This window comes from Channa argus, chromosome 16 (genome assembly GCF_033026475.1).
Source record: "Channa argus isolate prfri chromosome 16, Channa argus male v1.0, whole genome shotgun sequence".
NCBI lineage: Eukaryota > Metazoa > Chordata > Actinopteri > Anabantiformes > Channidae > Channa > Channa argus.
This window is the reverse complement of record NC_090212.1, coordinates 5,938,979-5,953,580: the sequence shown is the minus strand read 5'-3', so window position 1 is coordinate 5,953,580 and position 14,602 is coordinate 5,938,979. Positions and strand designations below refer to the sequence as shown.

General features: G+C 39.4%; 1 protein-coding gene across 1 annotated transcript in view; it reads right to left on the bottom strand.

Annotated features, from left to right (window-relative positions):
• The window catches only part of lingo2b (leucine rich repeat and Ig domain containing 2b), a 30,916-nt gene extending 16,632 nt beyond the window's left edge, over positions 1 to 14,284 (bottom strand). Inside the window, exon 1 of the mRNA XM_067480400.1 lies at positions 13,959 to 14,284. The gene's annotated coding sequence lies outside the window, so the exon portion shown is untranslated. The remainder of the gene's footprint in view (positions 1 to 13,958) is intronic.
• Between the last annotated feature and the right edge of the window lie 318 nt (positions 14,285 to 14,602).

Here is a 14,602-nt window from a genome sequence, read left to right as displayed (position 1 = left end):
AGGTTCCTCAAGACTGCTGCAGTGAATACAACAGTAAAAAATAAGGGTTACTTAATAGCCTTAATGTGTCTCTTCTTTAGGTGAAACTGTTCCTGCAATAAAAACGCAGCAAAATACTTTTTGGGAATTTCTAACAAAAATTGTGACAGAAGCCTGAGGCTCACTGTGAGTAAGATGGAAGCTTCTTTCCTGCGATTTGTTTATGCTGGAATGTGGATCCACAGACTTAATGTAACAGCATCAAATTAGTGTGTGTGTATGAGCTTACTGGTTGCTTTGAGAATATATTACCTGTCTTTTACACCTGCCGCATAATTGGCTGCTTACAAACATAGCCAGAGACTGAACCCATTTGGGAATGGAATGGGTTTGGAGCAGTTATGTTCGCTAAATGCATTGAAAATCCAAGCTAACTCATATTCACACGCATGCATAAATATTCTAAAACATTATGCACAGTCTGATATTCAATCGAAAGCCATGCGACTAAGTGAGTAGTAGAAGCATAGTCATTGTGCAGCCTCTGCTCAAAGGAGCGATGGTTCCACCAGAACTGGATGTTTAAACTGTTCTTCCCTCGTGGAGTCATCTAAATGACTGGTATCCTGAAAAGTAAATCTCCTGGGGAAGCGTGTTTGAAGACCATCCAATTGAAAAAGTAAAGCCCAGAAAAAACGTTTAGCTCGACTCCTTTTTGGCACTGTGAAACCATGCACTCCTATCCTCCTGCACACTTTTCTCTGTGCAGTAGCTATGCCGGCCAAACATTATGTATGTTACAAATTGCGCCATTCAAAGAAACCAAGCATATGCCAGAAAATCAATACAAAGAAGCTGAGGACAAAGGGGCCTCTGTAGCAAAGCCCCAGTCTTACACAGGCTGGAGAACTCGTGGTGGCACACATCCATTAGCACCTCATCTATTTTCTATCAATGAAACACAGAGGAGCAGAGTAAATAGTGGCAGCTGCTCTGTCTACAAGAGACATTTCTAAGCGCTGGATACGAACCATTTCTACTATTATATCAACCTTTATACATTTCTAGCCCTGCATTTTTATTTCATTGGGGCACATTTAGATCACTTTACAGGTGATTGTAGGCAAGACAAGATTTGTAAAGTGCAGAGGAATTCTCCATATGCCGCTTTTATTTTTTTTGTCTTTCATATCAGTATTTTTGGAAAACTGGGCCACACACTTTTGTCCCACTTTATTCCTTTTTGATGCAGAGGCATGCCTTAATAAAATACAGAATGCAAAACAGCATGCATCTTTAATAAACTTGTTTATTATTCCATTGTTACAATATATAGCAACTAATTAGTTTAATTAGAATAACTAGAAAAAAGTTAAATGTACAATACTTAGAAAAACCAAATAATGTACCTAATGTACCTAAAAATATAGTAATGTATTAAAAATAAATGAACTGTATCAAACTTAAGGTTCTGCTGTTCAGTCGCAAGTGGTGCATTTTAGTATCCATTCTGTAATTTCACCTGAAAGAGAACATGGCATGCACACAGAAACATTTAAAGAGCACCTTTTACAACACTGCACGATAGAGCTGAACATTGGTCGTCCAAGGTTTCATGCTGGTTTGTGGCGAAAATGTGTTGGTTTTTGGTGGGGGCGGCATTGGTGGGGATCAAGCAACTAAGCAACTTTTTTGTGTCGAAGTGTGTAAATAACACATGAAGCAATATTGAGTTTGGAGAGATAAGTGGCTTCACAGATTATCATCCAAATATAGCAAAGCTCTGTGATTGAGGTCTCATCCAAGCGGAAATGCTGAGTGCACTTAGCACATCTTGGCAACCTGAGTGCACCCTGCTAGTTCTTTCACCTTTAATGATCCATTAAAATAGAAAAATGGCTGAAAACATTATGACCACTTTGATTCTCGATAGGAGATAATATTCTTACTTTTCAGAGAGCAATCCAAAACAAATCGCTTGATTAACTTCCTTCAAACTTTTGTAGCTCAACAAGCCCAGGGTTGGCAATAGGTTAATATGAAAATGTCTTTTTGGAACACTGATAAGACACTGGAAAGAAGGTTCTTTTTTTCTGTCTGTGAAGGGAAGTTTTGCTCTTCGTGCAGAAGGAACATATTACAGAACCAGATGAATTGTTAATGATCATGTGGCATTTCTTGGAGAAGTCAAAAGACATTTTTTGGAGTCTGAAGTCAGAAGCAGGTGAGGGAAATTTCAAGGAAAGTGTGTGTAAAAAAAATAGTAAAACTGTAAATGACAGTGCTGAAGCACGATAGAAATCCCTTAATGCACTTAACATCAGATTAATGCCACGTTGTACAACAGTGAAAATGTCTGAGGGTGAAATTTGGAGCAGTTCTCTTGTGACAATCCTGACTTGGGGAAAATTTAAGTGAAGGAACAGAATTTTAAGTAAAGTAGTCCCGCAATCAGTCTGCATTTAATGAATCCCATGGTGAGTTACTGAGCAAACTACAGTATGTTTCCAAATAGAAAGAAGAGGCTGCTACTCATGAAATCCAAAATAGTTGGCCTCAGTACTTGAAAGTTTGAACCATCCTTATCATCAAACTAAGTTTTCATACTATTTAGAATTGGCATCAATTCTATTACATGTATTTACATGTATTAATTAGAACTCTAATACCTAGTCTGCATTGTCTGTGGTGGATTAGTACATTTACTGCAATAATACAGCATATACTGTATACTGTATGCAGAAGATACATAAAATGTGAAGGTTCGATGCAGGGGATGCACACAATGAATGAAATGTTTGCGCTTTTCTTGTAATAATAGGATCCAAAAGAGCAGAACAGCAGGGCACTGTGAAGAGGGAACATATTTTTGTTGCTGATATTATGGCTATAGAAGTTTATAAAGACGCCATTAAATTTTCATCATGGCCAAACAACTGGGGAAAATAAAACAACCTTCTCAAAGTAGTTTCCTTTCCCCAGTGACGGGGAAACAACATGAATCTGAATTTTGTTTTAAGGTATTATGAGTCACCTATAATTCACAATGTAAATCTTCTCTTTGAGTCGCGTGTTGCTTCTACAAAGGCAAAGCCAAAGAGATAAGCAATGAAAAGCAACAATCGACTTCATCTGCGCTATTTCTCCCATCTTTTAGACTGAAAGTGATAAAGACATTAAAAACATGGCACTGGCTTCTATCCACCCATTCATGATCTAAATCTGTTATCCTGCCAACACCTCCCAGCTGTCACACGGGTGAAGGGTGTGGTACATCGTGGACAGGTCACCAGTCTAAATTGGGGTCAGCACAGAGAGACATGCACAGACAGACACACCTGCGGGCAACGTAGAGTCACCAGTTAACTTAACATGCATGTGGACTGTGGGAGGAAACTGGAGTACCAAGAGGAGAAAACCCAGAGAAACTCCAGAGAAAACCCATAGCTGGCAGGAGCATTTGAACTGAGGAGTTGTGAGGCGGCAGCACTAATGACTCCACGTACTGGATTCTATCCCTTACTAAGACAACGAGAAAGGAAAGAGTGTTACATAAATCCCAATGTGTTTTTGTTTCTGCACTTCAATTCTATTTTGTTTTTTATTTTACTGCAAGCATTTTTGGTTCAAATGTAAAAGGAGGCATCGTACATTCGACCATTATAGCATAAATATTACATTTGTAATATTTGTCAGTTTGACACATTGGTTACAGTAACACAAACTGCGTCTAGCCTGCATTTCTCATATTTTTCTTCAGCTAGTAGCTGTTGATTTCTGTGGGAGCACGATGCTGGCCCCACTAACAGTGTGTGAAATAAGGGACAGTCTTTTTCTGCAGTGGATCCGTGTCCAACGCTGCTATGCTAATTAATCCCCGAAGCAGCTGACAAACACAGTCAGAAGGAGGAAAGCTTGCACATTTCGCAAGATTAGGAAAATGCAACACAGTTGGAATGTTACTTTTATTTCAATGTATTTTTTATTTTTTGTCAGATTGTCACTGTCCAAACAGCAGGTCTCTGTTCACTCCAATGTGTGACATTCAGATCGTTCACCAGACATTTATACTGTGAAACCCACTCGTTTATTCCAATGTTGTTGGCAGCTTGATTGCAAAACTCGTACAGCACAACCAGTGGCGTTTCTAATTTCCGTAGGGCCCCAGGCAGAGAAGGGTCCCATGGGGGGCCCCTTTTTCCAAGATTTCTAAACCATACATGTTCTTGACTACTAAAGAAGGTCAACTTTCACAGAGTAAGATGTTATTGCAGATGTTATTGCAGACAATAAGCACAGAAGATCATCACTTGTATCTTTTTTTGCAGCTTAAATACAATTGCAGATCTAAAAAGATAGATTAGTTCATAGACTAACTACACCACAGTTGCATGACTTTACCATCATTACTACTAGTTTCAACTTGTAATTTAATTTAGCACATTTTCCTTGTTTACAAAAGCCTTTCTTCATATAGTGACCTGATGTCGCTAGTGATCACAAGTTATAAACTCAACAAGGCTGTAAACATGGACTTGTGAGTAGAAGAGTCTGCGTTCAGCATAATGTAGCCACTTAGCAGCTTCTTTTATGCTAATGCTAACTGATGCTAACTGATCTCCAGATTTCAGGACTCATTCCTTATGAAGTTTACTTTTATTTATACCATTTTTCTATTTCCATGACAGAATGATAGGCTTTGCATCCATTGCTAAGATTTATTTGCTGAGGTTTTCAGATGTCTTCTGCAGATATTTCTGCCTCCACCACAATACAATGGAGTTGAACGGAGTTTAAATGCAATAACTTCTGCTCCTCCTTTGTCATCTTCTTTTCTGCCTGTCTTACACTTTAAATAGCGTTTCTGCACAGTCAGATAAAGTGAAAATTATTGATGAAAAGTCATCTTTGGCTGTCTCCAGTGTCTTTGATGGATTTATTTGGGCAAACAACCGACATCAAACTTATCTGCCACAAAAGTTCCAGAGTCACTTCTCTCTGCATGGATCGCTGAAAGCCTTAGTATACAATTACAGGTCACCATAAATCAGAGACACTGCGGAAACCAGAGAACACTGCTCTGATGGATAAAGACAACCTGCCCTCATAATTAAATAAAAATTCCCAATTTAAATTTAACTCTTAGGTCCCTTACTCGTTTCCTGGGGGAATCAAATAATTTGTTGCTGGTTCTTACTCAAAGTCTGGTGCATATGTGGTGAACATTCAGTTGCTCAGTCTTTCTTTCTCTCTCTCTCTCTGTGTCACACACATGCACACACACACACACACAACCTGTTTGAGCAGCTATTGGTATTGAAAAACTAATTCATTTGACAACACCTGGTTGGAACTTCTATACACATGACTCACATTAAAACCAATAATAATGACATAACATATGAACTAAAACATTAAAAGATTCAAATAAACTATAATAACCCAGAAAGAGAGGCAGCTCTGCAGGCTACCTACAGTAGGTTTAGCTGCTCAGTGTGACAGCGGCCCTGAAGGACGCAGCTATTACGGGACACGTGGCGCTGCTGCTGTCATCCTGAAAAGCCACTGAAGCTGCGGCTTTGGCCACCAACCAGCCACATGGCCCCACGGCAAGGAGTGTGCTCTCAGTCAGAGGATCAGGCAGAGTGCTGGTGTCTACACAACGAAGCAGCTGAGAGGCCACGGGCTCACAACTGGAAACACGCGGCTACCCTATCAGTTTAATGGCCATTTGTGTTCTTTGAAGTGCTTTATAATGATGAGAGGGCGAGTGCATTAAGAGTACAGCTTGCTGGGCCAATCGTATCGACAGGTTGGTTACTACAGTATGGCGGGTGTTCCCTTGGAGCTGCTCTGTTCTCTACCGGAAAAAACAACCCGTTTGTATCGGCACTCACTGTCTTTATTTGTTCTATTACTGAGCACTCCAGCCAAGCCATCCTGCATCCTGTCACAGAGGTGAATAAAGCCATATTGACCATTTTAGATTGGAACAATATTTGTTCTGAAATGAGCAACAGCAGGCAGCCTTGTTCGCTCTATCTTACATGACAGGCAATCAGCGGTTGTTTTTATTAGTGTGCATGTGATGTCAGGAAATCAGTTTGATTTGTGTTTGTCTATCACCTGCTGCCATTTATTACATGCTGGTTGGGCCAAGGAGCCCAACTCGGTACACTATCTTTTTATACTGGAGTTGTATTTTGCTAGCTATAAAACTTTTATGTTGCATGATAACCACGGCACAGTAGATATTATTGCTTCATCGTTATTTCACAAGTTAATAAAAAGCTGAACTATGACTATACAGTAGCTTGTAATGTGAAATTTATCTGTGTTGCTGTTATAAACATGTCAGAAGCTCCACAACGAGAGCAAAAATAAGCCAATCAATATTTGCCTCATAGTTGCACTGAAGGATGGTCAGGTTCTAAATTCAGGAGCGGAGAAGTTCTCAGCTGTCTTTACATTATGCTTTTCAAGTCAAATCATCCTATTTTGATCTCACTCCCACTCACCAACCACCCGCCTCGCTTTCATTTTCGGTATCAGGTTCACTTTATTTCACTCTGTACAGCTCGTGCACTTTAAATGACATTCCAAAATGCCTCCCTGTTGACTTTTGGCATCTTTTCTGCCCTGTTATCCAATTCACTACGGTCTATATAACCTTTCCTTGCTCATTTCTCTTTCCTTTTATTTTAGTTTCATAAACCCCACAGAGCTTTTATTTCTATCACCTGCGCTTTGTGTTATCTATTTCCCTCTAATGCCTTCCAATCATTTTTACTGTATGTGTGACTAGAGTAAATTTGCAAAAGCAGAGATGGAGCGAGGTTGGGGGAGCTCAGGATAGAATATGGGCCAGATGCAAGCAGAACTCCTGGAGATGCGGGGCTATCGGCTTCACTGTTTAAATAAACACCAAAATAGAAAGAGATGAAGGTGAAGCCCGGCAGGTACACTGACATTCTGATATTAAATCTGGCATTTGGCTTATGTCACTTTTAATTCCTTGCCTCTCTGGCGTGTTTCCATGAAAGTCTCTCTGTTGCACAATACAGATATCATTCAGAATGTAATGGATTTTTCAAGCTCTCATTTGACTTTTTGGTGTAAAGAATGTCTAAAACTTGGGAGTTAAGGCAAAGAAGAAATCTGTTGAAATCAAAGTAATTATGCAGGATATTGTTGCTAAAAACAATATACATTGATGTTAAGTTTTGCAAATATACTTTTTTAATACTCTGACAAACCTTAAGAGAGAGAGAGAGAGAGAGAGAGAGAGAGAGAGAGAGAAACTGTTGTTTTAGGATTGTTAAGTGTTTGGAAAACAAACTTCTCACTGATTGCATCCTCTGTGAATAATTAATCTAAATGAATTGCATAAATCAATTGTATTAAAAATAATTTAATTCAAATAAATTATGGCACATGAGTAAATCAATAAACAAATGAAATAGGCTTTAATAATAATCATCAATCATCAATAATCATCAAAAATATGACTTAATGTGACGAGGAAATAACTGCAAGTTTCAGAGGTTGCCACATTGAATGATGTGGTTCCTACTTTGATTTTGCACAGAATGATGTTCTTCCTGATGCAACCCCCAAATTTTACCATGCTGGCTTATTAAACCTCAGTGGCTTGGGTTGTGCAGTTGGGAGACATTGCCCCTGATCAACGTCTTGCTCAGGTACAATTTTACATGTGGCCAGGGGGAGTCAGCCTGCAAACCGCCAACCATACAGTCAGTAGGTGGTAACTCTACGCAGCTAATGACACCCCCTCACCACTGAACGCAATTAGTTCATTGGTGAGGGGGCATCGAGTGTTGAGATTTTTGTGTTGTTAAATGCTTAAAATGTGTTGATGTTTCTATGATTAATTGATCAAAATTAACACTCTATTTTCCCTTTGTCACACTATCGTCCCCAGTTTTTTTCTTATCAGTTAGTTTAAGTGACTCATTGAGTTACTGATGCTAAAGTGAATGTACACTTAGTAACCTTTAAAGGTTACTAAGGTTACTAAGTTTGTACTATTAGTAAATGAATATCTTGTGACTTCAACTAGCAGGTTTCACTCACCACCATAACGTGGCCTTAACAGGCCAGAACCAGTGCAAATCTAAAGTCATTACAAAGAGGCTGAGGGTAAAACATTGGAGACTGCATGCTTAAACTCCTTTCAGCTGACACTGCCGTCAACAGACCGCAGAGTTTTGGTGTTAATGAATCTACTGTTTTGAAAAAGGACATCAGACTACTTTTACAATATGGTCTTTTTAACCATCATGAAAAATGTTTCTGGGGAACAACTAATGTCAACCTTTCTCTGGTTATGTGCTCATGCCAGAGAAGGGGAAGAACACACTAACCTGAGAAGCCATTTCACCTGAAGGACCTGCCTGTTGCTTCCTTTTCTAATCCCTTAAAAAGAGGGATATGTGCTGTTATGTGCTGCTGACATCAGGTACTGTATGCATGTGCTGTGTGACAAAGAGAGGATGCACAGGGTGTACACTGACTCACAATAAAGCAACAAATAAGCTTATTAGTTATTAATGCGATGTGTATCTGCAGTGGGTCAAGATTGTACAGCAGTTTGGTACTGTGCGCTCGAGTCCCAACATTTTGAGACACCTAGACACCGAGACATGTCATTTTAATGTAAATAAATACATAAATAAACAGAGGGGGTAATAATACATCAAATGTCACTATTGCAGTTTGACACATAGTATAATAAAAATAATATGGCTCTGTCTCTGCTAACAGTGTGTGTATGTGTGTGTTTGTGTGTGTATTGATTTTTTGATAAATGGCCACCATACTACACCATACTACTGTTCTCTTTCAGGATCAGCCTCTCACTGTAAAAGATGTGTTACAGTTTGATTGATCACGTATTTATTTTTCAATACTATGTTGTTTATCTGTGGCATTATGATTAGGATCAGTGTTGATTATTAGTATTGCAGTTATTAATTTGATTGTGGCAGCGTTCCGATTATTATTGTTATTATTTTAACGAGTTCTTGGAAAATCACATGATTCCCATTTTCAGCAACATCCTACTTCACATTCACACATTAATTTTTGATATGCGATATCTGCAAAAAAACAATGGTTGTTGGCAGCTTTTATCTGATTTTGGCTTTGCCGCTGAAAAACTCATGTGGGTCGAGCCGCTGCACGTATTTGTGTGCGAGAGAAAGGGCAAAGGAGTGTGTGCAGGGGCAGAAAGAGGAGGAGGTGCAACATACCTGAGCAAAAAATAGGCTCTTTGAGTGTTGGAGAATAATTCTGCTCTTGTGAATTTCCCACGCACCACTGTTACATTTTAATCATGCACTGGAGACAGGGGAACCTTGAGTTTGTTGAAACTGACGCCTACAGAAACCTGCATCTGCAATGCTAATCACACTCCAGCAAAGGGCCCCACAGACTAGCCTTGTCTTTCCTGTCAAATCCAAAATTTGTCTCCAATAACAACTGAGCACTCCAGAGCTGGCTGCACTGCTAATGTGTCATAGGGCTACATCTGGAGAGGTCCTTCACTGTCCTCTTACTTTGGTCAAATCTGCTTTGAGAGTAAGAGCATGGCCATCAAGAGTCAGCATGCTGACTTTTGATGATACAGGTGTCTATTAGGTGTGTGCACGCCCTCTGTTTGGGGTTTTATCTGTAGTACCTGCCACCTCCTTTACATGGCAGTTAAGCCCAGTGACTTTAAGGCCTCACAGTCTATACAGTCTGGTAACATATATTTTTGTGAAGTTATTTCAGATGTTGAACTGTTTTTTTAGCCATTTAGCTTTTTTCCATTCCAGTGGACGAAGTATCAGAAACCTGAGACGCACCCTGCTTTTGTGACTATTTTGAGGAGACTCTCAGGAAGCTCTTAACATCACCTAAAAAGCAGTGCCATGCAGTTAACAAGTGGTTTCCTCCCTGCAGTTTCAGACACTTTATCTTCTCTCTTTATCTAGCTTTTGTAATTCAGCATTTAGGGAACTTTTCACTTGTCTCCAATCATTGCAGCCAATTTTTTCCTAATGTAGAAAACCCCCAGATACATTAAAGCCTTCCATACTGCACATTTACATGTTGTTTTATGAGCGGAGATCTGTATGTGTTGGTTTGGTTTTTTTGTATTCTTATGATACTTTTTGTTCCACTGTGCACTGACTTAATGCACTGTATTGTATCCAGTTGGGGATGTTTATTGTCACATATAACAAAAGAAAAAATATACATATATTTGGGTCCTGAAATATGTTATAATAATATGTGTGTACTTTTGCAATAACAATAAATATTAATGATATGTTTTTAATAATTGATTCAAGAGCTCTTATACTTTCATCATTTGGTTTAAAATGGATTTTCTTTGGATTTATGGATGTTGAAAGAGAAATCGATGTTGTTTACAGATTGCTGCCCTGAGTTGAGCTGTATTGTGGCTGCTAAGTTGAGGCTAATAGTTAAATTACCCTGAAACAGAAATGAGCCACTTGTTTACTGAGCAGCATACACAGATCTGGTCGTCCATGGAAAACAACAACTGAGAACAGAACAAAAAAACCCAAATTTACAGTCAGCGACATCACCAACAACCGCCACAGAACAGGGGTGAAGGTCTCACAATCCACCATTTAAAGAAAACTTCAAAAATACAGAGGCCACAGCACTAGATGTAAACACCTAACAATTATTAAGAATCAAGGAGCAAAGTTGGACTTTGCAAAATAGTTCAGAGATGAGTCACAAAAGTTTAGGAACAATGTTTTATAGACATTGTTTTTATCTCCGGTGTCGGCTATGTCGAAGTGGCTCTGGGCAAGACATTAAACCCCTAACAGCCAATTCCCTTCCCCAGCTGAGCAGTGCTGGACCAAACCCGATAGAATTTAGGGAGGGTTGCTTCAGGAAGGGCATCCGGTGTAAAAATTGTGCCAAAACAACATGCGGACTATGATCCGCTGTGCCGCACCCTGAACTCACGGGATAAGCAGAAAGGACAAAAAAAAGTTTTACAGACTAACCAGATCAAGATGAACCTCCATTAAAGTGATGGAAAGGTCAAAGTGTGGAGGAAGGAAAGATCTGTTCATGATTCAACTCAATGTAAACTGATCTGTGAGAAGAGATCTGTGATCTGTGTAGGTAGTGTCATGACATTACGGTTGAAGAAAAATGACAAGGAAAATGGGTTCAGAGGTTCTGCCAATTTACAGAGTAATACAGCAGAACCAATTATGAGAAGCAGCAGGACAATGATCCAAAACACACCTACCTCAACAAAGAACTTCATTAGAATGAGGAAGTTAAAGGTTTTTGAGTGACCTAGTCCATCACCAGCACTTAAACCCAAATGAACATGACTTGGATCTAGAATATTTTTACTGGGGCACCTGCTCAAAGGAGTGTGGCACATTTAGAAAATGTCATAAAACCCTTTTTGGAAATAATAAACTGTATATCAATAGGTTAATAGTGTGTTGACTACGTGTTTGTTCAGTATGAGAGATGTCAAATACATTTCTACAATTTTTACTCAAACAAATCATGAACAAATAATAATAAAAAGTTGGGAAGAAGTAAAAATCCATCCTTTGTAGGGATAATCTGCCTGATTGCAAGTGCTACAAAATATTGTGACATAAAATTCTATTAAATGATTTATTTATAATGATACTGATTTGTTTCAGCTTCAGATTTGGTCAGTTTTCCTCTTGCTTTAAGTTCTGAAGGGAGAAGCCCCCTTCAATCTTTATTTAACATTATTTGTATTAAAACTTTCTTACGTAGATTTTGGGTGACCTAATACAAAAGGTGCTCCGTTCTATGTTATGTAAAATGTTGAGTTGTAAATAATAAAAGCTGAAATTCAGAATTTTCATATCATATTTACCTTTTGATTTTAAACTTAAACATCAGTACAACATTCAGTGTACAGCAACAACTGATGAATTAGCTCTGCTCTTCAAATAGGGGAACTATGAAAACCAAGAAGCAAAGGGTCCAATGGTAACTCTTTAGTTTTTTTATCTATTAGAGTGACAAATGCAAGAGTCTCAACTTGAGCAGTTAAGGCCGTGGAGGTCAAGATTTTGGTCATTGCTTGTATTGCCAACAAGGTGCATCAAAATAGTGTGAAATCTGATTAGGAGTAACCAGAGACAGAGGAAAAAAAATCATGGTGTCTCGGGCAAATGCAAACATGTGAACACTTTCATGCACTTCACATAATTGTGAAACCAGCTCATATGACACAAACGCAGACGTGACAAACCCAGTGAGTTACAGTACTTCCTAATGAACAGAGGAGTACCGTGCGGAAAGGAAGCCTGTGAGGAAAACACAGCGTGGGGACACAGAGAGAATGAACAATGAACTAAAAAAAAAAAAAAAAGAAAAAGCAGAGACAATCCCACCTTTTCCTCTTCCCTCCATTATCTCCTTTCCCATCCCCCTCTCACCCTTAACGAGGGATAGTTTTCTCCTCGCCTCTCATCTGTCTCCTCCCCTCTGTTCCTCACCGTCTCTGGGGACCAAACACACCCCTGACAGGTTGCCATGGCAACGCCTCACACACTCTCTCTCTCTCTCCCTCTCTGTCTCTCTCTCTCTCTCTCGCAGACGCACGCTCACTTGCTTTCTCTCTCAGTCTTGCAGCGGTAACGCCTGTATCCCCTCTTCCCTCCACCAGCGTCCCCCTAGCTTGGCGACAGCAGGGGCAGACATACCTAAATTCATCCTTCACAAGAAAACTTACTTTTATGTTGTGCATTTATAGAGGCAACATGTAGGAATTTTGGTCAGAGTGATAAATTATTTGACACAACTCCCTAAACTATTGTTCCTAAGTGACCCTTTTTATATTTAGATACAGCTTACAAATGTTTTTTTGCCAATTTCCGCTGAACTTTGAACTCCATTATAATGATAAGGCCATTTAGATTAAATTTGCACACAATTACAGTTGCCATGCCATACTCAATTAATGGCAGCGGAAGTCAGGCAAGAGACAGTAGCCAAGTCCCTTGGCTGGAGCATAAGTCATTTATAATTCAGTTCTATTTCGCATACTTAAGGTCAGGATGGAAGTGTGTAAAGTGAGTTTTTTTTTTTTTACAAGCACTCATCCACATTAGAGGATGTATCTAGTCTATATCTCTCCCCCACAGGCTTTTAGAAACCCTGGTTCCCTCAGGTAGGGGGTACCAAAAGAAAAAAAAAAAAAAGAAAAAAGAAAGAACTGTGTTTGCTTACTGCAGGGCCACTTTGACTCACAGCTGAGTGCCAGCCAGCAACTTCATACAGTGCATGTGTCATTCCCTGCTGTGCAGCTCAGGGAGGGTTTCATCCAGCCTCTGAAGACTGTTGGTGTCATTGTGTCACCCGGTGTACAGATGCAATGCCTTTGCTGCAACAATCCTCAGTGAAACGATATTAGAAGCCACAGGCATCACCACACCCCAGGCAAACATTTTCACATTTTAAAAAAAAAAATTAAGATTTTTATTTAATCACTTCATTCATCCACCAGTGTGGATGTGTTAATGGGGGGGGGGGGGGGCATCCACCAAACTCAAACAGTAAATGCATCATATTTTCAACATCTACATCACTCCCAAACTGAGGATTTTATGTCAATTCCTCATCACAGACCTCATGGGGACCTCGTCACTTCTCTTCTTTAGTTATTTAATGAATTACTTGCACCCTCCCCAAAAGCCTCACGCCTAATGCCCAGATAGGGACTACGCCTATAGTCTGCTGATGAAACCAAGTGTCAATATCTCTTTCTTGCGAGTTAACAGCCAGTTGTTAGTGACTCGTGCAGAGAAAGGTTTACATTCATCTTGGCAACAGAATGAAACCACAGGAAGTCCAAATATACCGTCCTCTCTTATCTGTAAGACAGTTAAAGCTATTGCTGCTCACTGAAGTGTGATGAGTCTTACCTTTTACCTGCTCCTCCACATGCCAAAATCCACCTTCACGTTTTACATCACTGAGTGGGAGTCCAAGGCACACACTCTGAGACTAACACACACTCACAGACTTGAACAGACTGTTAATGCAATCCTCGCTCAGAGATCTTCGTCCACTGTCTTCCATGGGAAAACTACCTTTATAAGCAGCTCTGTTGTTTTTGTCTTTTTTCTTTCTTTCTTTTTTTTTTTTTATCTGGTTTTGTCTCCAAAGACCAGACAGCTCATCCTTCCTGAAAGCAGCTCCAGGTTTAATAAGGCATCACCACCGTGCTAGATGACGGTGGGTAGAGAGAGGATAAGAGAGGAGAGGAAGAGAGGAATCAAGTCAGCAGCTGCAGCTTTAGAGACTCAGTTCTTACTTTCTTCAAAATAAAAGCCTGAAATAAAATCTATATATATTATAGATCTATACGGTACCGTATATATATAAATATCAGCTTATCAGCTGCAATATTAATACTACCTGATTGCTTTAATTTAAATATATATGTTTTTTAAAAAATTGTAAATGCTGATTTATCATTATGGGTTATCCTCCTGTCAGCACACATCACATCACTCTTGCCAACATTGATCTTTGACCCTTATTTTTTATTAAATCCTGGACATCT